This window comes from Drosophila erecta, unplaced genomic scaffold (assembly GCF_003286155.1).
Source record: "Drosophila erecta strain 14021-0224.00,06,07 unplaced genomic scaffold, DereRS2 tig00000092-arrow-pilon, whole genome shotgun sequence".
Classification (NCBI taxonomy): Eukaryota; Metazoa; Arthropoda; class Insecta; order Diptera; family Drosophilidae; genus Drosophila; species Drosophila erecta.
In genome coordinates, this window is record NW_020825207.1 from 16,378,462 (window position 1) to 16,404,870 (window position 26,409).

Here is a 26,409-nt window from a genome sequence, read left to right on the forward strand (position 1 = left end):
CCGTGCCTTAGGTCTTGCGAAGAATCGATGGGCCGAAGTGTCTTGGGTGACCTGAAACATTCGCCTCATCATTTATCAATTCCATTTCAGTTAGATTGGATGGTATCATTTTTCCTCGCTCACAGATTTCGCATGCCCCTTTTCCATTCATTCCAGTCGCTCAGCCAGTTAGTTTTTGTTGGTCAGTAGTCAGCAGTCAGTAGTCAGTAGCCTGTAGTCGGCGAAGTGACTGGGTTTTGGATTTCCGCTGCCTGCGACACTTGACACGACCCAAACCCAGTCCCAAACGTCCATCCATTCAATCACTCAGCCAGTCAGTCGGGCATTCGCCCATTCATTCGGGCATTCGAACAAAGGAGACGCCTCTGGTCAGCCAACTGTTGACATTGCTAAATGAATGAACCCTAGTTAAGTTACAAAATTGTATGAAAAACGGGGAAGTACACAGGAAGACGGAGTTTGCTGCCAGTTGCGAAGAGTGTTTGCATGCCCTTTCTGGGCTCTGCGGAAATATATTTGAAAGGTTTCAAAAGTGTATCCATAATGATCCAAAATGATTTAGTTAGTTTTATTAGGATAAAAATACAAATTTCTTATAGCACTGCTAGCTTTGGGAAATCCCTTTAAAGCAAGGATTTGAAAAATAACAGTGTCCGTGGTGATAAGAGGTAAACAAAGATGACAGGTGGACAGCTAAAAAGAGAAAGATGGCTGAAAGGGACACGGCCGAGTGCAAATCAAATGCATTAAGCGCAACGGTAACCGAGAATACTCGAGTATCAACCTGGAGCTATCTTAACCCGGCCATTCCATTTATCCATTTAGCGTTGGAAAAACCGTTTCCCTCCACACAATTTCCTTTGTTTTTTAGTTTTTAGTTTTGGCCCGGCACTTTGCACGTACCTGCAGTTGGAAACAAAAACCTTGAATGGGGCTGCAGCAGCGCAGATCCCATAAAAATGAAAATGGCCAAGGAAGTTGGAGATGGCAATTTAATTTCGACCGCAGCAAACACGAACATGAACCGCTGGGAGAAAATCCAAGCCGAAGGAGACTAATGGAGGAGTTTTCCCGAGGAAACGGGTGGTCAATTCCCGAATTGATGGGTGGGTATGCATTCTAACGACCCCATTTGGTAACCCTTGGCCCCAGTGCCCCAACTTTATTTGTTTGTGCTACATTCCAGCCCCCCTGTCACATGTGCGCCCGATTTATCACTGAATCGCATTTTAACCACAGGATATTTGATCTTGTGCCATTTGACATAAGTCTTGGCCAGCCAGCTCCCCACAGCTTCCAGCTGCAAGTTGGGCACACATTTCTACATTTCCACATTTCCCCGTTTCCACATTTCCCACTGGGGAAGCTGGCTCGTCCATTTGTTTGTTTGCGCCCTCGAAAATCAATAAACTGATAAACATATTGCATTGTGAGCTCCGAGTGGGTGAAATTGAATCGAATACCGAACCAAGTTATCAAAGCCATAGTGGGTATCGATTGAAAACTAATTTTAAATTAATGGGGAAAGTTGAACAGCAAATCGATTGGGCAAGGACATTAAATTAGTGGGTAAAACGAAAATATTTGCACATTATTGGCTTAATTTTGGCGATTAGCGTTGGGAGGAAAACATTTAAATCAAGGGAAATGCTTCGAAAGTGCAATATTTATTCTGGTTTATTTTGAACGACTGATACAGTATAATTAAAACGAAAACTGCCGAATAAGCCTGAAAATTGCCAATGCACAAATCGATTCAATTGAAATATGTTTTTGGTGGCACAAATCCCTGGCATCGGAATATTTTATACGGGATAATACTTTAGGAACAGTATTAATTGGATTTAACAACCATGCTAAAATAGTTGCAAAACTTTTAAATTTGTATTTGTGAAAGACGTTTCTTTAGTGGGGTGGGTAGTCTGTTTCCATTTAAACAAAGTTAAGTCACTCAATTAATTAATTCGATTCAATTTGCTCCAAATTAGACTGCTTAAAGCTGTAGCCACTCGAATTAGTTTAATAAAATTAAACTCAATTTAAGCGAATCTCCTTGACAGGCTTGCAGGGAATTGCAAGATGGGGTTAAAAAACAGGAAAAGCTTGCCAAGCATCTTATTTCAAAGACAAAACTCTACCGACAAGCGGCTCTTAAACAAATGCCAAGAAAATGAAGGAGGCTCCTCTTATTATTTGCCTTTGTTATTAGATCGCAAGTCTTTGGATGTTGGTGCCCAGCTGATAAAACAAAGCCAACCGTTTACTATAATAAAATATAATGATTATGATGTGGAGTGTAATCAGGGAAAATATCAATGATTCAATCCATGACAAGTGTTTGCGGGTCGAACCCAATTTGTTGCTTGTTTTGACATCATCAGTGGCATTTCGCATCCCATTCCATCTGCCCATCAGCATCATTATCGTGGGGCTGCCGCTAGAATTTTTATGAGAAAAGTGGCCCCATAATCATTATGTATGAGTGCCATTTACCCCCCACTCTCCCCACCCACAGCTCTTGCATGAGCATCCAAGCAAGACAATCATTATCTTTTGCCGCCCATCGAGAATCGAGCACTCCCCATTTTCGCCCTCTTTCAGTGCCGCAAAGGGGAACTATTTTTTCTGTTTTTCTTCCCTGATCAACATTTGATAAAGTAATTTGTCAATAAAATTAAGGGAGAACAGTTCACTTAAACCAGATATTGGCTAGGTTGACGAAGGTTGACGAACAGACTCGACGAAACGTATTTTTTTACTTTGCCATTACATCAAATATTTTTTAATGGAAAATAAAAATTTAAGTCATTCATTCCCTCAAGATGAATTGATTAATCACATAAAATGTTAATATTTCATTAATAACTTTTCCATTGACTTTATTCACTCTCCACCTTTTTTCCTGAGCTTAAAAGCCCCCCGAGAATTTTCGTTTATTAACATTATGGCTGCCCTGTCATTATAAATTTAAAAAATACATTAAAGCCACAGGCGTTGGCCAACGTTAACTCTTTGAGGCCCGCATGGTCAGTGTTGTGTGTAAATTAGTGGTTAAGCAAATATTTGCTGCACAAAATAAGCAAATTATATATATTTATGAAGCCACGTTAACAATTAATTACAATTGCCGTGCACAAGCGCCAAGAGTTTGATGATGATGATGATAACATGGCGCACACGCCCCGTTGTATGCGGCTAATAAAATTTAAATATTGATTTTTATGCCTTGTTCTTGGGGCTATTTTATGGCTATAGTTAGGGCTTAAGCTGAACAACTGAGCAATGTTCCGAACAGGAGCAGTTTTCGTGTGTAAATCAGCATAAATCCTGTGGTTTAATTTGCCTACTGAATTGGGTCATTAGGGATGGTTTTACAGTGCCATTAAAAGCAGAAAGAAACCTTAACGACTTTGGCAACTAGGTGAAAGCGGCCTAACTCCTCCAAAGGCCAACTTAAAATCCATAAAACTTGTGACTTCAAATGATTAACGAAAAGGTTCTCAGCTGCAATTGGGAATACTAGTTAAGTATTCTCACACATGATCATCAATTAGAAGGCCTGCAGTCACAAGCAAATTTGCGTACATATCCATTTATAATATGGAGCCGAAATGCCTTTCTCGACCCCCGAAAACCCCCAGCTGTGACCATTGTGTGAGTGGCTTGGCCCATTTATGCCAGAGAGCCTCATAAACAAAAAGTTTTGTATAAATAAATAAGGAAGTGAAGAGTATTTCCCCCGAACAGCTTCTCATGAATTAGAGTGACAGAAATGATCAAAATAATTCTACCGAACTTCTGCATAAATAATATTAAGCAAGCGCTTTAAGTAGCTTTTGTTGTTACCATTACTGTGACTTCTGTCGTTTATGATAATGATGGCGATGATGTCGGCATTTTTTGTACCGACTTCCCTTAAGTAGTATAAAAAATGGTTCCTTGGACTGCACTTGCGTCATTTATCATTTCACTGATGCGTTATATTTCATCATTTGTACGCCTTGGAAACTGCGATTTTAACTGCAGCTACCACTTTTAAAATGATTAGGACTTTACATGCTGAATAAGCACTTTAATTCTCTTTTTCACCTTTCAAACTCTTTTTAAGGATGTTCATGTAAATTTGTTTTGCAATGCAGGTAGGGATAGGGAATTGGAAAATTATTTTCATGATTTTACGCTGTTCGACATCCATGGACCAGAAAATATTCAATCAATCAACGGAATGTCATTTCATGCTCTGATTTTTCCACCTATGCTTTGCACTGTTTTTAATTAATTTCGGTTTTGATTTATTATAAACATATGCTTATCTGATGCAAATAAACCCATACAACTTCTTACCTATTATGAATCAGTCATTAATGCTCCAAAAGCTTGGCTGAGACGCCTGGGCTTGGCCAAATAAATCGCAGGGATTTCAAACTCCCACCGCACATATTAATTAACAGTCTGAAGAAGTCCATTGTCATGAAATGCTCAGACATGCAAGCAATTTGTATTACTTTGGGTGATTTAGGGAGGAGAAAAGCCTCGCCCTGCAGAATTTTATTGCCTGGGCGCGAAGTTTGTTAACCTTCTATAGATAAAAACCCTTTTTTGCTGGAAGGGAAAGTTAACTTTCTGCCGGAAGTTGTTTTCTACTTTGGGCTTGGCCAAACGTTCCCCTTTTGACTCATTCTCCATTCCGGCGCTTCTCTAAGCCATTTGTTTTCGAGGTGGTAAGGCACACAGATTAGCAGATTTATGCGAAGATTTTGCACTTGTTAAATGCTCGGTTTAGGCGCTTGTGTTTTCTTTGAGCCCCAACTCAGTTTGTGCGCATTTTAATTAGAATGGGTCCCTTTTGAAGTTGGGATTTCATTAATTGAATTAAAATATTAAAATGATTAATAATTGATAAATCAAAATCTGTTTTGTTCTGCTTTTTTTCACCAGCTGTTGTAACGCATGAAACGAAAATCCATTAGGCTGTACAATTAATTCCATCGAACTTTATCCTAGATTGTAAATTACTGGAACATCTCAAATTCAACGCTTTCTACTTTCCCATGATTTTTTCCATAGATTAATACGAGACTCTGATAATATTTGCCTCTATTTTAATTCGTTATTTTAATCATTTTTCCTTCCGATAAGGTTCTTATTTATCCATTACCGGGAGACTTTCGACAGAAATTGGTTTTGATACGCTTCCACTCGTCATTATCAAAGGAGGCTGCACCCCGACATACACAAACTTATCGAAGAACTATAGATCATGGGCTTAATGGCAGCTCAGAGATATCGAAGAAATTGAACGGAATTTGAAAATATTTATCATGCTGTATTAATCAATTTCATATGCCTCAAAAGTGGGATCGGGTCGGGCAACGGGGATTGTCTAATAAAAAGCTGTCTCGCATTTGATAAACGCGACCGATAACAAAACGACACACGGAAGGTTTGCAGCACCCGCACGAGATGAGCTCGAAAAAATAAATATATTTGGGGCAGGGGCAACTTCAGCGGCTTCTTTGCCCTTTTTCGATGTTTTTCTTTCCTTTCTTTCTTGGCCAAACATTTCGGTTAGGCACGCTAACCCAACGAACCCGAAATGTGTGGGGAAACGGGGCCAAACCCAAATAAAAACAGAGGATAAAACAACAGCGGTCCGAAAAAATTTCAAAAAGTCATCATTAACCATTTGGGACGTCATCGATTCAATTCGACGGGGTCGATGTCGTGGCTGGTGCACCTAATTAATTGTTAATTAATTAACATAGATACAATGTGCGTGGTGTGTTTGGCAATGGCCGAAGCCAAACATTTTCACGGCGGCTGCTGTTTTTGTCATAATTTTTTCTCTGTTTTTTATTTTTTTTATTATTTTGTAAAACGCATTCAACACGCACTGGCGCCCAACAAATTCCCCAACAAAATGTCGAACAAAACGCAGCGAAAGAAACAAATTCGGAATACATTTGCGTGAGCCGCCTTTTGTTTTGGCCCAAAGTAAAGAAAAAACGTCACTACCAGCGGACGCTGCACGCGACCAAAGCAGCAACTTAAATACCTACAAAAATCGAAAAACCAACAACAGCCAGTTGGCCACAACAAAAATACGGCCCAAAGGGACCGGATCCCATATCAGCGGCCAAAAATTATTTAGGGTCACTTTTTCTGTGGGCCAAATGGAGTGTTTGGTCAAGTGATGAGCAAATTAGCTGAAATTGAGCCGGTGGCAGTTAAATTAAAAAATGCCTGGGGCGAGAAACCCTTTTCCGACAGGTGACTGCGGGAAATGTGTGTCAATGAGTTCAGTGGATGGGTTTGAAGTGATGGAAGGCATTTATTCGGTTTGCCCTAAGATAAAATCGCTATTTAATTTGAATATTATTAAATATTAGTGTGAATAAGGCTATTTTAGCGGTGAGGAATATTTATTTTATTATCGAATTTTTGAATTCTTGTTATACCACAAAAAATAAGTTTTATTTTAAGCTGTAATAAACCACATTTTTTTCTGAGTGCCTCTTCACTTAATTGTCTAATAAACTAAACTGTGTAATCACATTTTGCACAAATTACATTCACACTGCGGCTTTACCGAGATTGCTCACTCATTACTCAAGCCAACTTCCTTACAAAAAAGACAAATATTGTATAATTAAGATCATAGGTATAAAGACAATCCCAATGAATTTGTACATAGAGTCATTGCAGTGCAGGCCACATCAGAGTATGTGGCACGCAACATTCAAATCAGAGCCAAAAACCAGTTATAACATTATACATGGCAACATTTTTATAAAACTAATTGAATACATTGACCAATGAAAACTACAGCACAACTCCAATGTAGGCAAATCCTGCCGAGCTGGTTAAAACTAAGAAGTATTAATTTTCAAAAATTGTAAGTAACTTTCCGTGTGCCCATAACTGTAACTATGACCAGAACAAGACGCCAAAATCCAAAGCCATCGATAGCAGCGTTGAATAGCGTTGATTTCCAGATACATGTGCAGCCAAGATACAGATACATGTGTGCGAGTATCTTTTGTGTCCATTCGGGGGACTGGCCGCGCTTGTCTATCTAGTTATTATTGAAATTAAATTACCCTTAATTGAATCTGAAATGGTCAATAAAATCGCATGCCGACAACTATTTTGTTTCGGGCTTTGATAAGTTCCGCCATCGGCAATCCCTATCGTTGCCTCAATTTGTATTGGGTTTTTCTTTTTTTTAATTTGCATATGCATGGCAAAAATTCCATTTTTTGTTTTGTTATCGTTTACAATTTGTTTCCCTTTTTCTTCGGGGCACGCTTGTTTATTTAAACAAAATGCAAATTGAATTAATTGTTGTTATTTCTCTTAGATCGGTTATCGCTTAATGTAGCAATTTGTCTTTGTCTGCGATAGCGATAGTTGGTGATATAAATCTTTAAATTGCCGCATTTTTGGGTTAACTGGATGTGGAGGTGAAGACAAAACGGTTTATTCAGGTTTGCATTCAGGTTGAGATTATTTTAAGGTAAGTGAAAAGGTTACCATAGGTAATTGACTTTTTGTGTCTACTGGCTTAGACAACCCCGACACAAAATAGTAAGGTTATTACCAGCAGTCTATTTAATTTTTATACCCGTTACTCGTAGAGTAAAAGTATACTATGTTCGTTGAAAAGTATGTAACAGGGAGAAGGAAGCGTTTCCGACCATATAAAGTATAAATATTCTTGATCAGGATCAATAACCGAATCGAACTGGCCATGTCCGTCTGTCCGCATGAACGCCTTGATCTCAGGATCGACAAAAGCTAGAATGTTGAGATTGCCATGCCCACTTCTACGTCCACAAACCGCCCAAAACTGTCACACCCACACTTTAAACAAATTTAAATTTATAAATTTGCCAAACATTTTTTTGTCAGGCCCACTCAAACGCCCACAAACCACCCAAAACTGTCACGCCCACACTTTTGAATAATGTTGTGGTATTTTTCACTTTTTTATATATTTTTTGTAAATTTCTATAGATTTCCAATTATAAAGTTTCTTTAGCTTCATGATTTTTTTCCCAATTTCTACTGATATTACAGAATATGTTGAAATTTCTCGTTTGCACTTCCACTAGCTGAGTAACAGGTATCTGATAGTCGAAGAACTCAACTATAGCACTCTATCTTGTTATAAATAGCACAAGCAAAATAATCGATATTCTCAAGCAATTAATGGCCACTTGGACCATTGAAGTATTCTAGGAATTTATCCGTACTTGATAAAGTTTTTCTATCTTGTCGGATCTGTTTTATTTTTATTCGCTTCTCGGAAACTATCGCTCCATAAGTTCTTGAGCTACTTCAACCACTTCTGATTGCAATGGTTTTCTTATGGCTTCTTGGAGAAGATTCGTTCCACACTTTAGACGACCAGGACTGAACGCTTATAGCACTAATTACCTAATTGATCGATCTATTTCTCTGGCCCTCTGTCACACTTCTCTACGTCGGCTTAGAGTCTTCCGATAATTGCCCGACTCGTTAGGCAACTAATTCCACTTCAATTTCCATTTAAGCACTTAGGAAAATGCCCGCTTCGTGCTTTTCACATGAACAATTGACGCCGTGAAGTGAAGAAGATCAGTCAGAGTCAAGCTGCCAACGCAAATCAAAGCCAAATCAAATCAGCGACAAGTCAAAAGCTAATTAACTGAAAAACGCGCGGAAAGACTGAGCAAGAAAGCAGTTGAACAGTTGAAAATCTCGTCGACCAAAGACTGATGATCTTGGCGAGTCAAAAGTAAATTACATGCGAACATGAAAGGTGCAGATAAAACATGCCAAACAAATAAAGCTCGGCTCGGCTCGGGCAAACAAACAAACAAGCTACAAACAACCAGCAACAACACAGCAATGACATTAAGCATTTAGCCAAGCAGAATCAGCGAATTGATGATCAGTCAGTGATCTGTGTTGGCCCCAATGTATGCTCGATTGGGTGCTCCAAGTGGTTGCTGCGGTTCCCCGTGTTATTATGTATGCCAAACGAAGTCACTGCAAGTTGACGACATGAAAAGAGGCTCGGATAAATAAATAAATGGCCAGGACCATGGGATCGAATCGGAACGTAGGATCGTTCGATCTCATAGATCGAGCAGCTCCTCTTGGCCATAGAGCATCTGTGCCGCATAGTTTGGCGTGCCTTCAATCAGACGGAATACTTGGCTGCACAGGGAGGAAAATTATAAAATTCGAATCATGCCTTTAGGCTAGTATTGTATAAATATTATCCATTAATAAGGGTTTTTAGTGACTTCATAAATAATTATAGTACTTTAAAAATGCGTGCACTTAATACAGCTATCGGCATAAATAAACTTACGTAATTTCTATAATTTTTGGAAATATTTAAAAGCTCCACGCTATAAATTAAACAAAAATGTCCCTAAAGTCCGCATTTGTCCACTTTACTACTATTTATTTTACTAGTCATTACTAGTCTTTTACTAGTGTAAATTTTGCTGGTGCTTACCAGGAAACTGTTTAGCGATTTTAAAGTGCTCTCCTGGCACAAACATGTCTGAGATCTTTTGACCATAAATCCAAACGCAGTCGGGCAGACAAGAGAAGACAATTTAAAAATTGTCTAAGTCGAAGGCAGTGCGGCGTAGAGATCTTCTTTCCAATGGAGAGGTAACAAGTACCCACAGCTTCAGCTGCAACTTCGATTCCAGTCCAGCCATAAAAGGTCACACACAGCATTCTGGCCAAACACTTGTGAACCCGTTTAGCCTTGGCCCGTTTTGGGCGTCTCGGGCTGGTAATTGCCCCAAGATTTATTTGCACGCCCCCTCCGGATTGGCGATTCTGTGCTCTCGGTTTCAGAGTCTGGCAAAAGGCATTCTTTACCGGTCTGTGTCTCTTTTGGGCACAGATAACTTGCCACAACTCGGCTCTTCGGGCCAAAACTCGAGCGTGACTAGGCCTTTTTCCCCATACCATTGGCCATAAAGGAAAAAAAAAGAGCAAAGATTCTCACGAGCCGGGCCTCTCAAATTGGTTGACAAACTAGCCGGGTCTGCTCATATGTGCCAGTCCATTTGCATATATCCGCTGCGCATCCATGCCTTCCTCCTACCTTTCGGCCTAAGTAATTGCCTTTGTGGCACGTCTTTAATATGTTTATTGGCCCATGGAGATGGAGGTGGGGGTGGAGGAGTCGAGCGAACGTGCAGCACCTCGGGGGGACTATTCGCCTCGATAAGGGGACATTAAGTGGTAGCCAAATCAGTTTGTGTTGCCGCCACCGAGTTCCTCCCAAGATCCCCATCCCCATCCCCATCCTCACCAGCTATTCATAAGTCGTGGCGAATTAGCTCTGGCATTGACTTTGGCATCTTCGATTGTGAGAGAATGCCCAAGGAGGTGCGGGTTTGAATAGATCTCGGCTTTTGGGATTATTGCAATATTCTACGAGAGATTTCCGAATAATTGTACAAATTATTGGGCGAATTGAATGGCAGAGTGCCAGTCTCTGATTTTGAATGGGTAATTAAGTATTGGCTTACACACAATTATTTGCGGCAAAGCCAATAATTGTTTAGCTGCTAGGTAAAGTTCAGCTGTGATTGTGAACTGGGATGGGGTTGAATGAATTTGACTCGTATTTATTTAATATTTATATCAGAAGCTGATGTTTATTTCTTACTCGACCTATTTTGTAAACATCATTTCGTGTTTTAAGTTGTTTCCCAACCTTCGCTGCAACATTCCCAGATGATTTTCGCCGTCGTTCTTTGCACCAGAGTACGCTTAATGAACTCGAAAACACATTTCAAGCCTTGCTAAAAAAAGTTTCGAATAAATAAACAGCCACATCCTCTTTCGAGTGGCCGAGGGCTAAGATGGGGAACCAACCCCTTTGGCTGAACTTAATTAAAGTCCGCGAAAGACGCCTGCAAAAATTATGAATTCAGTTGATTTATAAGTAGAGCAAATGCAAAAAAACTGCGGGACAAGTGACAATCGGCGACAATTCCTCATTCGCGAAGATCGAGGGGAGAACTCAAGCTGCGGCAGCTCAACGTGATGAGCAATTGTGCAGAAAAAGTTTACATGGCCGCCGTAGGGGGGTAAGACTGTACGGGGGGCAGACATTGACATGAACTGCCAGCTAATCGACGGCGAACTAAAAAACAAAAACGTGAGCCCGAGTTGGAAGCCACATCGGAGATGCTCCGACAAGGCGACCCATTTGTTGTTTTCACTTGTGCACCATTTCACAGACACTTCACTTGCCATTCCAGTGGGATGAAGTCGAGGTGCCCAAGGTTCAGGGCAGTGGACTCCAGCGGGGGCGAAGAAAGCGGGGTTCCAGGGGCACGACACATAGGGGTTTTCGTTTAGTATACCCTGTAAAATGGGCGACCTTTCAAAACGCCACACTCACTTTTTTGCCTCTATTTAACTTTACAAGTTCTGAATAATTGAATAATTTCAGCTTGCGCTAAATTTTAAATTCAAATTGATCTTTTATTATTTTAAAACTACTAAAAAAGTCCTTTAAAAAATGAAGATGACTAATTTTTCTGTAGGAGACGGCTCCTGCAGTAACTCACTTTATAATCAGTAAGCAAAAGTATTATTATGCATTCCCATGAACTTCCAAGTAGTTAAAACCATTCAGCTTAAGTTTATCGTCTGAATTTATGCACCTTCACGGAAAGGGTATCAAGCTGTTCGCCTATGCTTTCCACCTGCCTCTGCTGCTCCGAGGACTCGGATTTGTTTTAGTTTAGCTGTCGCACCGCCTCCAAAGAACATTAAACGTGCATGTAAGGCAATAACTACTATTACGACTAAGACAGCGTCTAAGACTGCGACTAAGCCCGGAGTTTTTGAGTTTTTGTCTCGGTCTATGCGGCTTTTTGTCTGCAGCTTCCTGCCAGCTTGCCTCCTCTACTTCCACAAAGATCTCGAGGTGAAGCTGGAGAGCTAGCTCAAGATGAAGTTGAAGCTGAGGCCAAAGCTGGAACTGCCGCTAACGATGTATTTATGCCAAACGACAAACTGTGGGAACAAATAAAAATTTAGCAAATGCCAGGCACTGAAGACAGCGAAAGAGGGACTGGAAAATAAGAAGATGGGGCACTGAGAATCATCCGATTGTGGGTTGCAACATAGTGTGCTTGTACAGATACTGTATCTGAAGTGAAATATATATGAAATCTGAAAAGGCTTTTCAGTTCCATTTCGGAATGAAGTCAACTGGATCCTTGCGGAAGAAGTTAGCACAACCATTAATGTCCGAAATTTCCAACTGTCAATATTGTTAAACTATCTGTAGTCTGTTCTACCCCATTTTCACCCACTTCACCCTCACTTACTTGACGTTCGGATTGCATTCCGTATTGAAAAGACTTAAAAACTTATGCCAGCCGTATTTCATCGAAGGCATATTTCCCACTGCCATTTGTTGGTGTTGCTTTCTACGAAAAAGGTTGTATAAAATTCAACCCACAAATCGCTCGTCACGTTTTTCGCGCGCATCCTCATCATCGTCTTCCGCTATCCAGCTTTATTTCTTATATCATTCCATTTCGGTCAGCCATTCGCCCCGTATTTTTTGTCTGTCAATTCCAGAGACAGTAATCCAAAACACAGCAACGTGTGTGCTCGAATCTGGAATGCCCTTGCCATTAAATAATGCCATTCGCATTCAAAAGAAAAAAGTCACGTGAAGGGATGGCTTAAGCCAGAATTATGCAACTTCGTATCGGAGTAAAACAAGTAGGAAACGAATGCTTTCACTCATTACACTCGTTAATTACGGAAATTCTGATAGTTGATAGTCCTTTGTTATGTCAATACGTCTTTCATTCAAGTACAGGTAAGAGGCACATGAATATTGCACCAGTTTTAAAATGAACTTAAAAATGAATTTCAGAATAGTTTCTTTCCTCTATTGCGATTCACTAAAAGATGATAATCACTTGCTTCTTTTTACCCATTTTAAAGCCGCGAAACTACAATTCCAACAACAAACACGACTTTTGCCTTGGCAAAAGGTTAAATTCCTCGATTACCTCCTCAGCTTTAAGCTGGCAAATGCAAACACCGAAAAACGCTTTTCATTTTACGAGTTACAGCTACTCCAGATCTCCTCCCCGTTTTTCGCCCATCTACCTAATTTGCGATGGGAAACCTTTTCCTGTTTTTGCTGGTCATAATAGCAAACGCAAATTGCGGCAATTGCATTCATCATTAGGCGCCACTTTTTGGGCCAGGGCTTAGACAAAAGGTGCTCTTAGCCCAGTGGACTCCCCCTCATAAGTGATGTTTTTATGAACGAGCTCACATTCTTGCAATTTGCGCCGAGAGTCGGATTGAGTCGGTGATTTGTTGCAGTTATCAGCATTTTTCATTTTCAAAAGCGCTCGCGGTCTGTTAACAGAGACACATCATCAACAAGGCGGCACTCGGAATGGCGTGGAATATGCACTGACAAAAACTGGGAACAACTCCAGTTGGGACACAAACTATAGCCATGCAAGCTTATACCCATTTTTAATCTGTGAATGTTCAAGCACCAGCATATTTCGAAAAAATTGTGATTTTTAAAAAGTATACAAAATTTAATTTTGTAATAAAATTGTGTTCCAAAATGATAATATACAAAAAAAAAATATATTTTAATATGTACCAAAAAAACTTTTAAGGAATTGTGCTTTAGATAACTTGATTTTCCAGCATTCATCACAATGAGCCCTATATTTGACGTGCATTTAGCACCTTATTTGGAAAGTAGTTTACATTTTTTCTAGTGTAGCTAAGGGCCCTTGCCACGCCCCTTTCGAGCTGCCTCCCACGCACTGAGTGTGTGTGCAAGTGGGTGCCATAAGTCAGATTTATGTGTGCAAAATAGTTGCCGGGGCTTCGGCTTGTCCCCATGCACTTTACCCTTCTCCAAGGCGGTGGGCGTGGGCGTGGGGCGTGGGGAGTGGGGGCGTGGCAGAGCCTAGTTTTACTGTTATGCTGCTGGCGCTGATGGGTAATATGATTTGTGGGCCTTGTTTAAAAGTTGGCTCCAAGGCGTTGTTTGTTATTGTCTCTGGTTGAGCGTGGCCAGAGGTTGACATTCCAGCGACAGCCAGAGAAAAATCTGCATCAAGTAGCAGATTTTGTTCCACGGATAAAGTTTCTTTTTGAGCAATTGTAGATGTGTGTGACTTAAAGATTTGATTTAAGGTGATGAATACCCAAATGTGACAGGAATGCTGATTGCCAAAAACAAACGCTTTAGCACATAAATAAAATTGTTTAAATATAACACAAATGAAAAAATAAATATGGGGCAGATTTACGTAGCTTCAATTTCAAAGCACAAAATAAGACCTTTATAAATTATTTTCATTTTATGGTATTGAAATAAATCTATCACATCTGCATTCAATCTGGAAACCTCACAATAAATATAGTAAAAGTATTTCGAAGAGTAGCCTGCAGCCATTTGACTTGAAACGAACTGTTAAAACATTAAACCAAATTACTGAAATTACATCAAAGAAGATAAAATCTCTGAAAGTACAGAAAAAGAAGACGAAAACTGGGAGATCGTAGCCATTAAAAAAAGATACTTTTACGCCGACGAGGCACCGAGTAGATTGCACAAGCGGCGAAAATATTTCACAATAAATGCATAAATCACAATTTGTTTGCCGGTATTGGAGATATCAGATAGAATGCTTACCGCCAAGGGAAATAATCCAATCCAAATTACAGAGCCTTTACAAAAAAGGAGGACGGGTAAAAAAAAAGCACAACGAAGTATACAAGCACTTTCGAATTTCCGAATTTTATTTATCTCTTGATTTCGAGTCGCTGCTCTGCGGCATTCAAATGCATTTCACTTGCGGGCGCCCAAAATAAACACTTCATTATTAGAAACACATGCAACGCACTTTTGCAGGGGGCCAATCTCCAAAGGGCTGGTTCTTATTTTTCCTATTTTTCAGTTCTTATTATTTTCGGTTGCTTGTATTGCCTTGAGGGCGAATATTTAAAAATATACAATATTTTCCCTTCTCTATTTTCTCACATCACTGCACTTCTTGTTTTCCTCTGTCGATTTTTGCACGCGCAACGGAAATGCCAGGAAAAGATGCAAATGTACGGTTTCGGGGTTGGGGCTCCAAAATGAAAAGGAAAACGCACTGGGCTCCAAAAATAGAATTAAAGGCATCGAAACATGGGGGAACTTTAATGTAAGCAAAAGGCGCACACACCGGGAATAATGCTTACGATATTTATTATATTAAATATGTAGTATAATTATTAATTATTATTAATACCATTATTATATTATTATTATTAATTATTATAATGTCATTATTAAAAAGAAAAATGTTTCAAGATTTGTACGGTTCATAACATCTGGATGTTCGAGTTTTTTAAATGACAAATTACGCTAATACTTATTCAAATGGTTCTTCAACTCTTTGTACACCTAAGCAAATAATTTGTAAATGGCTTTATAAAATTTAAATACTTGCAAGTTACACATGAAGCTATGTGAAAGCCTTTTCAGGTTTTACTTTTCTCTCTGGACCCAAATTTATGCCCATGTTTTGTTTACACCCGGAACCGTTCACCAATTTTCCGCACCTTCTTCTGTTTAACTCCTTCGTCACCACACTCTTCTTTTTTTAAAACAGCGTGCACTTTTCACGCGCTCTCCCGCCAATAAAAGCAGCTTATCCGACCGCCTTGTTCGCCTTTGCCGATGACGAAGCTTCCCGCTCGCGTGTTCAAATCTAACTGAAAAGCGACCAAGAAAAGTACTCACGATCATCGGCGATGCTGATCCGCAGTTGTTGTTGCTCGTATCCTCTGCCGCGGAAGAGCGGCTAGTTGTTATTCTCGTTTTGTGCTCCAGCGCGTGAGAGAAATAGACGAGGAAAGAGAGTGCTGACGGGAGCGAGTTCATCCGTTGCCGGTAGAATGAACGCTTTTGTTTATGTTTTGAATGAACAGCCGGCTTTTGCATATACTCGTACACCAGAAAAAAGAAATACTCGTTGCTCAGCTAACGGAAGTGCTGAGGAGATATTTGAAAATGAACACAGAAATTTGCAAGAAATGACAGTAAAATAAAAATGAAGTAACAAACGTTATAGTGGGCGACAAATAATAAATGGTTTGTTCCAGCTTTTATATTTTAGGTGGGCAGAGTAGACATGGATAGATCGACTAGGCTAGTGATCCTTTTACCATTCTTTTAACATTCTTCAGGCTTTATTTAAGACAATTTTTACTACTTTGCGCAAGTAACACATACACTACATACATATGTACATACACATACACATACATACATACATACATACATACATACATACATACATACACACATACATACATATATACATACATACATACATACATACATACATACATACATACATACATACATACATACATACATACATACGTACGTACGTACATACATACATACATACATACATACATACATACATACATACATACATACATACATACATACATACATACATACATACATACATACATACATACATACATACATACATACATACATACATACATACATACATACATACATACATACATACATACATACATACATACATACACTACATACATACACTACATACATACATACATACATACACTACACATACACATACACTCGCTGCTCGACCGACAAGAGGATTACTTGGACTACTTTCGACTCGAAATTAGCAGACATGCCTTACCGCCCGCGCTAGAACTAGTTGGGAATTATAGGGCTACAAGACGAAATTTTTCCTGAACAAATATCAAAAGCGGCAATAACTTAGTGTTCCGACAGTAAGTTAAACATTCTTCAGGCTTTAATTAACACAATTTTCACTACTTTGCGCAAGTAACACATACACTACATACATATATACATACATACATACATACATGCATACATACATACATACACACATACACACATACATACAACGGCACATACACTACACTACACTCACTGCTCGACCGGTAAGACAGATTCCTTGAAATATTTTGTGACTCTAAATTAGAAGGCATGCCTTACAGTCTTCACTAGAACAAGTTGGGAGTTATAGGGCTACAAGAAAATATGTTTCCTAAACAAAAATCTATATTATTTGTACTCTGGCAATACAAATTAGTATACAATTAAAAAAAAATGCAAAAATTATGTAAATGACCAGTTTTCAGTATTTGAAAGGCAAATATTATTTTGTTGAATGTTTTTGTTATATTGTAATTTGATATTTTTAAAAACCTCGCAATTTAAGCATTTAACAGTTCCATCTGAGCTTATCAGAAAAAACTACTCGATAGAATCGGACTTTTGAAAACTAAAGGCGCCATCTGATCTTTTTTTTTAATATCTGCAAAATACACATTGAAGTTTTTGAAAATATTTTTAAAAATAATAAAAAACAACGGTGTATAAAACAATTTATTGTAGAGCAATGCATTAAGTGCACAAATGAAAGTAGCGATTTCTCATTATGTTTTCACTCAAATAATGAGTGTAATGATTTACATTACTCAAGTAATGATAATTTTAAACAAAATTATAAAAGTTTAATTTTTTAAGCATTGCAAGTGGACTGACAGCTGATAAACAAAAAAAGGAAGCAAAACTCAGCATTCTATCTCAAATATGAAAAAATTAGTGACGACTAAAAATATAAATAATAAAATAAATAAAAATATAAAAAATATATATAAATATAATATATATAAATATATATAAAGTACAAAAATGTAATAAAATGTAATAAAAAAAGGAGCAAATTATATCGAAAAACAATAGTTAGAAAACGAGCTTAGTTGGGGAACCTGGAAATATTTTAATGTTTAACATTTATTATTTCAAGTCGACTCGAAGGTCATATAAATATACGACACCCTTACAATTGTAATGTCCTCCCCGTGGTGTTCCCTGGGTACCAAAAAATACATATATTACAGATAATTAATAATAAAAATATTTATATGTAAACGGTAGCTAATTCGAGCGGCGATTTTAACTAAAGAATATTAAAACAACTTCTTAAAAAAATAATAGTCACAGCATCAATTTTTAAATAATATTTAGCTCATATTACAACGAAATTGACCAAAACATTAATCAAATTCGTGTCTTAGATCAAAATTGATTTCGGACCGATAATCGTCTTCTAGCACAACTTTTTCGTTTACTGTTTTTACTCACACAAGCAAGTGAATTCTATTTTTAGTTTTGTATGCTCTCAATTTTATGCGAGCGGGAAGAGAGCAATTACTGCCGCCACCAAAAAAGTGGCTGCATAGTGCAAAACCAATGTATGGCCGTTACGCATCTTATTATTCTAGTGTCTTTGCTTTTACCTATTACATACTTTTCAACATAATAATATACACATATGTAAGTACTTGATTAGAATCACTGTCCGTCCGTCTGTCTGTCCGTATGAACGTGGAGATCTCATAAGCTTTGGTCTCCAAAGAGCTGATTCTAGTGACGGCTACTCAAGTGTGTCCAAAAAGTTTAAATGATTATTGAAAAATACCCTTGGGTATGCTAAATTCACCTAGCCAAATTCTAGATGAATAATCGTGGATGACTTCGTAATGGGTAAATTATGTGCGCAATTTTTGGATAATTACCTTGGAAGCGAGCTCAGAATGGTTCCGAATGATCTGCAGATCCCACAAATCAATATGCAACTCGAAGTCTGTTCTCACGCTGAAATCATAAGACCGGACCTGCTACCGTTATCTTATCGTAAGCAACCTTGAAGCATTCGCGCTATTATGCGGTCAGCTGTTGGCCATTAGCCACATGATGGGGCGAAAACGGCTATTAAAAAGTGCTTGGGCAAAAAGCTGTCACTTCGAAATGTGCAAGTGAAGATGACAGAGAGGGCAGATGACAAAGGAAAGAGACAGCCCATCGGCAAGTGCTCTAAAATGCTTTAGTGGAAAAAGAAGTGACCCACAGACAACGAATGTCATGCATGAGGGAACCAGTTTTCCAGTTCGAAAATGTGTGACAAATATGAAAGGCGATCGGCGCTGAGATATTGATGTCGGGCAACAACAAAAGTCGGGATCCAGAGATATATATGTATATATATGTATACTCGTCTGTAGTCGACGAGACAAAGCCGCCGACTGGCAGAAAGCTCTTAGATAATCATCTCTTTGAAATCGCTGACAAAGCGAGCGCAAAAATGGTAAAATAAAATGTTGGCAACGGAGGGGGAATGAAAACAAATAAATAAGAATTCCTTTCAAGCGTAACGGAAGTCGTTGAGAGCTAAATGGTCAACTGGCCCGGGCCAGTGGGCAATGATTAAGAACGGGCTAACAAGCTGCCACCGGATGCTTAAGTCGGCTAAGTTGAGGGGCTTATGGCCCAAATTCGAGGGGCACTTCTTGAATGTCTATTTTTCGAGGTGTTAACGTATTATTTGCATCTGAAAATGGTCTTGAAGTGTTGAACCATTGATTCGATGAAATAAATACAAGTTATGAGTATAGGTACATTTTGTGAAAGGAAAGCGGTTCCTTCTCAGTAACTAAAATGAAGCTTTTAGCGGCTTAATAAAAGACTAAAAAATGCTGAAGCTTAAGTTTGCACTCCTAGATATTATTTTGCATTATATTTGAATAAGTCATATGTATCCAAAAAGTTTTGCATTTTTAATCAGAATACAGCGTTCTGGTTTCGTTTCTTACTTCGACTAATTTTCTATTAATATTAAACATATACAAAGTCTTCGCCTCTATCCAAATAATTAGACATATTTATGAGTTCATAAATATCCCAGATATGATTCGACTTTTTCCGAATTCTTTGGTTCCGTTAAAATATATACATTTTTCTTTCAATCCAGTTTTGCTTTGGTTGAAATCAAACCTTCGGCAGCTTTTAATTAAAATGCGATAAAAGTGAGAAAATTCGTTGCGGTTTGTCTAAATGGGCACCCAAAAAAGGCAATCAAACGCCCAAAAAGAAACCTCAATGCTGAATAAATATGTGAATGTGTCGAGAGGGGAAAATCAACGATTTCTTATCCCGCTTTTGGTGCGCACTTATTTATGTAAATCCCAGTCGTCCCAGTGGGCAAACATCTAAAATGCATTTGTGGAGCAAACGGAGTCCGCCTAAAAAAATAGGAGAAAAACCCAATCGAAGGCAATCCAATCCAATTCGTATCCAAGCCAATCCGATTTCGACGGCCACTCGAGACGTCTTTGGCAAAAGCCTATTGAATAATTTTCGATTTGATTTTCGTTACAAATGCTGTTTGAATACACTCACTCCCCTCTCCTCACCTCCACGTCCCAGTTTGATTCATGGCTTAATCACTTGGTTACTTGATTTTCCACTTTATGACATAATCATGTGCCAATGTTGGCCAAAGCCCCTGAAAGGAAGCAAAAGGTTTGGAATTACTGCGAAGATTTTATTTACCATTTTGCTGTGATAAATGGTCCGCTAGATGTATTTTTTGGCTACCAGGTCATTAATCAATGCAATATTCGCCTATTGTTCGCTGAAAGTTTAAGATGGATTTGAAAATGTAACAAGAAAATACACAAAATATGAGCTCCATACCAGCATTCCACACTAACTTAGGACCTAATCTCATTATGTTTGTGGAATTAAAAGCAGAGCTTAATTTTTAATCTTTGCGAAACTCCGCGCCGTTCGTAATTAATTTTTTAAGCACTGCACGTTTTTCATTGAAACAATCAAAAGATATTGACTTTAAAATGAGGATGTGCACTTAACCCTGTTTACAGACCTGTTTTAAAACCAGCTTAAAGAAATGAGGAGGTGGCGCCAAAAAACACAGCACGTGATAAACGCACTTTGCAGGTAATTTCATTTAGCGAGTGATGAATTAAGGCACTGGAAAAAATAAATGTGGGTAAACCTAAGGATAGCTGGACTCAAATATGAAATTAGAACGAAACCTTTGCTCTTCGACATTGTTATTTTGCAATACCACTTTTCCGTTGGCCATCTTTCACCGCCAGTTTACAGAGTCTGCAAACGCGGGATTTTCCCACAGCTTCGGAGGCAGCATTAGCAAATCAACCGATTTGTGACAAGAAACCCAGCGAAGAACAACAACAATACTGCGGAAAGGACCATAAAAAGCAGCAACAACAAGCACAACAGCAGCAACAATGCCACGCTTTTCAAAGTGCTCCCAAGTTGCCAAGTCGCCAAGTTGGAGACCCTCTATAGGACTGCTCCACCAGTGGCCCCATGACCACACCGGAATTTGTGTGAGAGCCGTTTAGAATCGCGGTTATGGGGAGAATCGAAGCGAGGGGAGGAGTTCGGTTAATAAACTTCTGGCAGGGCCGAAAAGTTGGTCTAAACCCGCCGAGAAAGTTGAGGAGCGCGGAGAAATTAGTTGGAAAGACGTGCGTAAGGTGTGTTGCGGACAGTTCCGCTTCAGGCCCGAAAAGCAGGGGATCCAATGCGGTTCGGTCGCGGGATTCGTGGCAGTCAGTCAGTTGGCCCGTCTCCGGGCTTTACACTGGGAGAAAATCCAAGTCGTAATTAAAATAGTTTCTTAATGCGGTCAGCTGGATCGAAACAATCTTTTAGCGTCAGCTACCCAAAAAGGTATACTTTAAATTCGTGCTTGAACTGTGAACTAAGAACTGTGGAATTTTTTTCAGTGGCCCTCCGCTCGTCATTCATTAAAACTGACGCGTCCTCTTCCAAACACAAAAGTTTTTGACAAAACGGGCAAGAAAATATGGCAGCAGAAAAACTGAAATGCTTTCGCCTGCATTTTGGCCACGAGTCCGATAAAAGTGTCAGTTCCAAAAGTTTGTTCAAACGCAGGAGCATCTGGCCAACAGCAACAACTAAAATTAAAAGGGTATTTAGGCGGGGAAGGGGGAAAATGCAGGGGGGACCAGAGTTTCATGGCTTTTCCCATTTGTGCTAGACAAATGGATGGAATGTGCAAGGAAGTCGACTGACTGGCCTTGATTGGACCAAAGTTTTCCCAACTAGGTGAAAATATTTGCAACTATCCATTTCATATTTCATTTGAAGTTTCCCAAAAATATTTACCGATACTGGAAACATATAGAGACTGACTAGATAGGGCACAAAGTTAAGTCTTAGGTCATAAAATCCCATCATGATTATAATATATATTTGTGTTTATATTTAACACTTTAACTATATGATTTTATTATAAAAAAGGAGCCAGACATACTGAAGATATGACCTTCTTTTCATTTTTAAGCCGTTTTAAAAACTATTGAAATGTGAAACCACTTTGGGAGTTTTTCCCCAAAACAGCATCGAGAGCAAACGACAACCGCCGGTCATTTGGCAAAGGTCAACGGCAAGCCATCAACGAAAAGCATAAAACTGAAACACCTTTTTCATTCTAAACCAACTCAGCCTCCAGTTGGCGGCTCATTATTGATTTTTAGCCACAGAGCAGCTGGGAGCGGAAAAAATCGGTTAACGCATATTAAAATAAGCTTAAAGCGGGCTGTTAGAGATGTCTATTTTAATTATTAACAAATTGTGCGTTGATTAAAAACATCATTAATTAAATATGTATCGGGGCATATGCCAACTTGCAGCCACTTCTCTTTGACACGAAATTATCGCCATTTTTCAGATGTCATTAAAAACGAGTTTCAACACTCGACAGTTTGAGTTTGGCGATGAGGGGTTTAATGGATTGTATGGTGATTTATATCCACAATTAAAATAATATTTATTTCCAGCCCATTTGAATGCAGTTCTTGTAACATCAACGCATAGTTATTTGTAGAATGTTTGGTTTGTAAATCATTTAACAAGTATACAAAATATAAAAACATTTTTTGGTAACTAGAAATAACATGATAATCAGAATATAATACTCTGTAGTGGTCATAGTTTGATCTACAATGATTTAAAATTAGAGGTACGTAATTTCTAGTGAATCTGTTTGGAGCAGAGAAGTTTAGTCGACTACCAAATCGGGGCTATCAACTACCAAATAAGATTACAAATAAAGACTGATCCAAGCATCGTTCTGCAGTTGACTAGATAAGGTTAATTACGTACTTCAATTATGAGGTAATAAAAGGTTTGCAACCCAATTTAGGCTTCATAACACAAGCACTAAGAAGTTTTTTGAACCGATTCTATGCTTTCCCAGTGAACTCCTTATTGTGGACTCCAAACAGGTTATCCATACTCAAGAATCCGACGGACTCGCGAAATGAATAAGGTTTTTGTCATGTAAGGATCATCAAATTCCTTGGACCACCTTTTTAGAAAACCAATCACCTGGCCTTACTGGCAATAGAAGAAATATGATCTGAAAACTGTAGTTTAGGGTGCTGAAGAACACTTAGATCACCAACTCGCGGTTTTCTGTCCAAAGAACACCCACTTATAGTGTAAGTCGCGTTTATTGGGTTGACACCACAAAAGGTCATAACCTTACACTTGGAGCCATTTAAGTTTAGTACGTTATCACGACATTATTAGTCCGAATGGCAAGAAATGTCTTATAATACAGGCATAATTTAACATCGTGTGCGTACATAAGTACACGCGAATGTTTAATTACTAAGGGAAGGTCTTTAATAAGTAGGTTAAAAACGCCCTTATGGAATGCCGGATGTGACTTGGAGAACACCAGAAAGAGAATTTTTAAGGACGTCCTGTCATTCAAATAACCTAAAATCCAGTTTAAAAGATCAACCGGGAACCTAAAAAATAAAGTTTCCTTACCAAAAGTGAATGATTAACAGAGTCAAGTGCTTGACCAAAGTCTGTGTAACTGACATATGCTTGAAGATTATATTTTTTATTATTTTATTATTATTACGAAGAAAGTTAGCTTCAAAATGTTAGTGGTTATTGATTGATATAGTGGTTAAACCGTGCCGACATGATATACATAATTGACCTACAAAGGTGCTGAAAATGGAGAGAGATAACATTTTCAAAAAGCTATGGGATAGCCGACCATTTAGAGATACATCTGTAATTGCTGCCTTCAATTCGTTACATTTTTATGACCGGCAATTGCCTGATCCGATGTTAGTACCTACAATGCAGATTAAAGAAATTAAACAATTGCGTAAATAGTTCTTGTGACACTGAGTAACACTTAAGCATTTAGAAAAGATAGATTAGGAGCCGGTATCCATAAACTTAGTATAAATTCTGGACTTTAACTTAAGACTACTAAGACTTTAACACTTTTCTTGCCAATTTCCATCGACATTTTCGATTTTCTCCTTCGAATTGCAACCGCTGACTAACGGGTATCTGATAGTCGAGCAAATAAAGTATAGCGCTCTCTTGATTTAATTTATAGTTGGCGTTTATAATTACAGCAATATACACATTAAGCCTAAATAAAAGAGGCTTTTGAGCATCAATGTCTAGCTATGGCTTTTTTAGCTCACTATACTAAAATTATATTTAATGGAAAGATGATATTTATATAAAGCGTGTGCCATATGAATAATTAACATTTCACAGTTTTTCAGCTTGTTGTTTCTTTTCAAAGCTTCTGCCTGTCAACGCCGCGGCGACAATTTAGTGATTTAAATTGATTTATGTAACTAGAAATAAATAAAACCGGCAACACACCGCCGTTGGCCTTCTTCTTAACTGTTCGCTCTGGGCCACGCTAATTAAATTTAATTTCCCACTGATTAAACGCATTTGTTTCGACGTTTTCCAGCTTTCTGGTAGTTTTGACAGCTCTGCCAGGTACTTCTCCTCCACCTTGAATTATTAATTGGGTGATTGATTGCTACACTCGACGTGTGGTTCATGGCAGCCCCCCTCGAATTTCTGCGCTTCGTTTGTTTCGCATTAGCAGCAAGTGAAGTCCGAAGCGCAACTCCGCGGGGAGCTAACTACTCGATGAGGAAGCAGCTTTAGTTTTTTATTTATTTGCGGCCTATTTCGGCGTGAGAATCGCTTTTTTCTGGCCTCTTTCTCGGCTCTGCCCCTCTAACAATTGTTGTCTTCAATGAACTGGCTTGATTAGCTTCGTTGCCGCGGTGTCAATATTAATGTAATTTGTTGCTGCGAGGAGAAATGGCATGTTGTTGGCGTTATTTGGAAGTTTAAGAGCGCTGGCTTTAAAAAATCGTAAATTTTCAATCTATTTTTTTTTAAATACCCCGGAGTACAACTATCTCAAATCATTGATCATTCAACCTTAACAGAAACATATCAAATTCGAAAGTGGTTGAAAACCAACTAATCAGAAATATATAATAATTGCGCTGCTAGACCCAACATTTTTCAGCAAATTATTGGATTTAATCTTTTTAGAAAATCTCATTCGGCAGTTAGTGACAATGTTGCCAGATGGCCGGAATCCGAAACGGTTGCTTGCTTAACTATGCGACACATAGGTGGCGGCGAAGCGATTCAACTGCTGGCGCCATCTGTCGGGCACGGCTTGCTGCTCAAATATCCATCAACAGATGGCGCCACCAAATTGATTACTGTCAAAAGCTAATTGCCGTGAGGATAGAAAAATATTTTATTCCATTAAATATTTTATGTCAGTAAAGTGCGGAGCATATTCAATTACTTTTGCAATCATAAAATTGCAAACTAGATTTTTTTCAAGCAACTACTTTTACCAGAAAATGACAAACAGAATATCCCTTTTAAACATCGCCAAAAAGCAAAAACCCCCCGAATTAAATAACTATTAAGCCTTTATATTAATGAATTGATTTATGTGCTGCCTACTTCCGTTTCAACAAATGTTTTTACATGTAATTGAGCCTCATAATAATCCGCTTATTTATTCCGAGTTTCAACACCCGCGCTGCGCATTTTCGTCGGCCATTATTGCTGGCCAAATGACGAGGTAAATGCCTTTAATGCATTCGCTCAAAGTCCAAAGCTCACAGCCCTCCCGCCAACCAATATTCAATTAAAAATAATAACAACATCCGGGCTAATGTTCCCGGCTATTTTCGTTAAGTAATGGCCAGCGAATTTCTATTGGAACGAGCATTTTCAAATGCTCCACGAGGAGGATGCCAATGGAAAGGGAGGCATTCGGCAGTTTGCGGGCTGAAAGGTAATCCACAAATGTTTTCAGACGCGAACAAATTGGGGCCAAAAATAATTAAGCAAATTGCATGATGTTTATTAATAATTTATTCTGTTCGGGAGGAATATGCAAGTTCATGCGGCAAATCAGGCGAAAATCAATGTAATTAGCATTCATTTTGGATACAAATAATGCAGTCGGGTTTCCCTTCCGCTTCAAATTCCCAATATTTGCATAAAATCCAGGCCTTCTGCTAAAGTCCAAAGTTGGTAAGCCGCTTCAGTGCTACTTATTTTTCCAT

At 38.7% G+C, this 26,409-nt stretch overlaps 1 protein-coding gene across 1 annotated transcript in view; it reads right to left on the reverse strand.

Annotated features, from left to right (window-relative positions):
- LOC6549281 (neural-cadherin) overlaps window positions 1-15,817 on the reverse strand; it is a 120,713-nt gene extending 104,896 nt beyond the window's left edge. The window contains exons 1-2 of the mRNA XM_026980343.1: window positions 15,643-15,817; window positions 14,729-15,099 (exon numbers count right to left, since the gene is read on the reverse strand). The gene's annotated coding sequence lies outside the window, so the exon portion shown is untranslated. The remainder of the gene's footprint in view (window positions 1-14,728; window positions 15,100-15,642) is intronic.
- Between the last annotated feature and the right edge of the window lie 10,592 nt (window positions 15,818-26,409).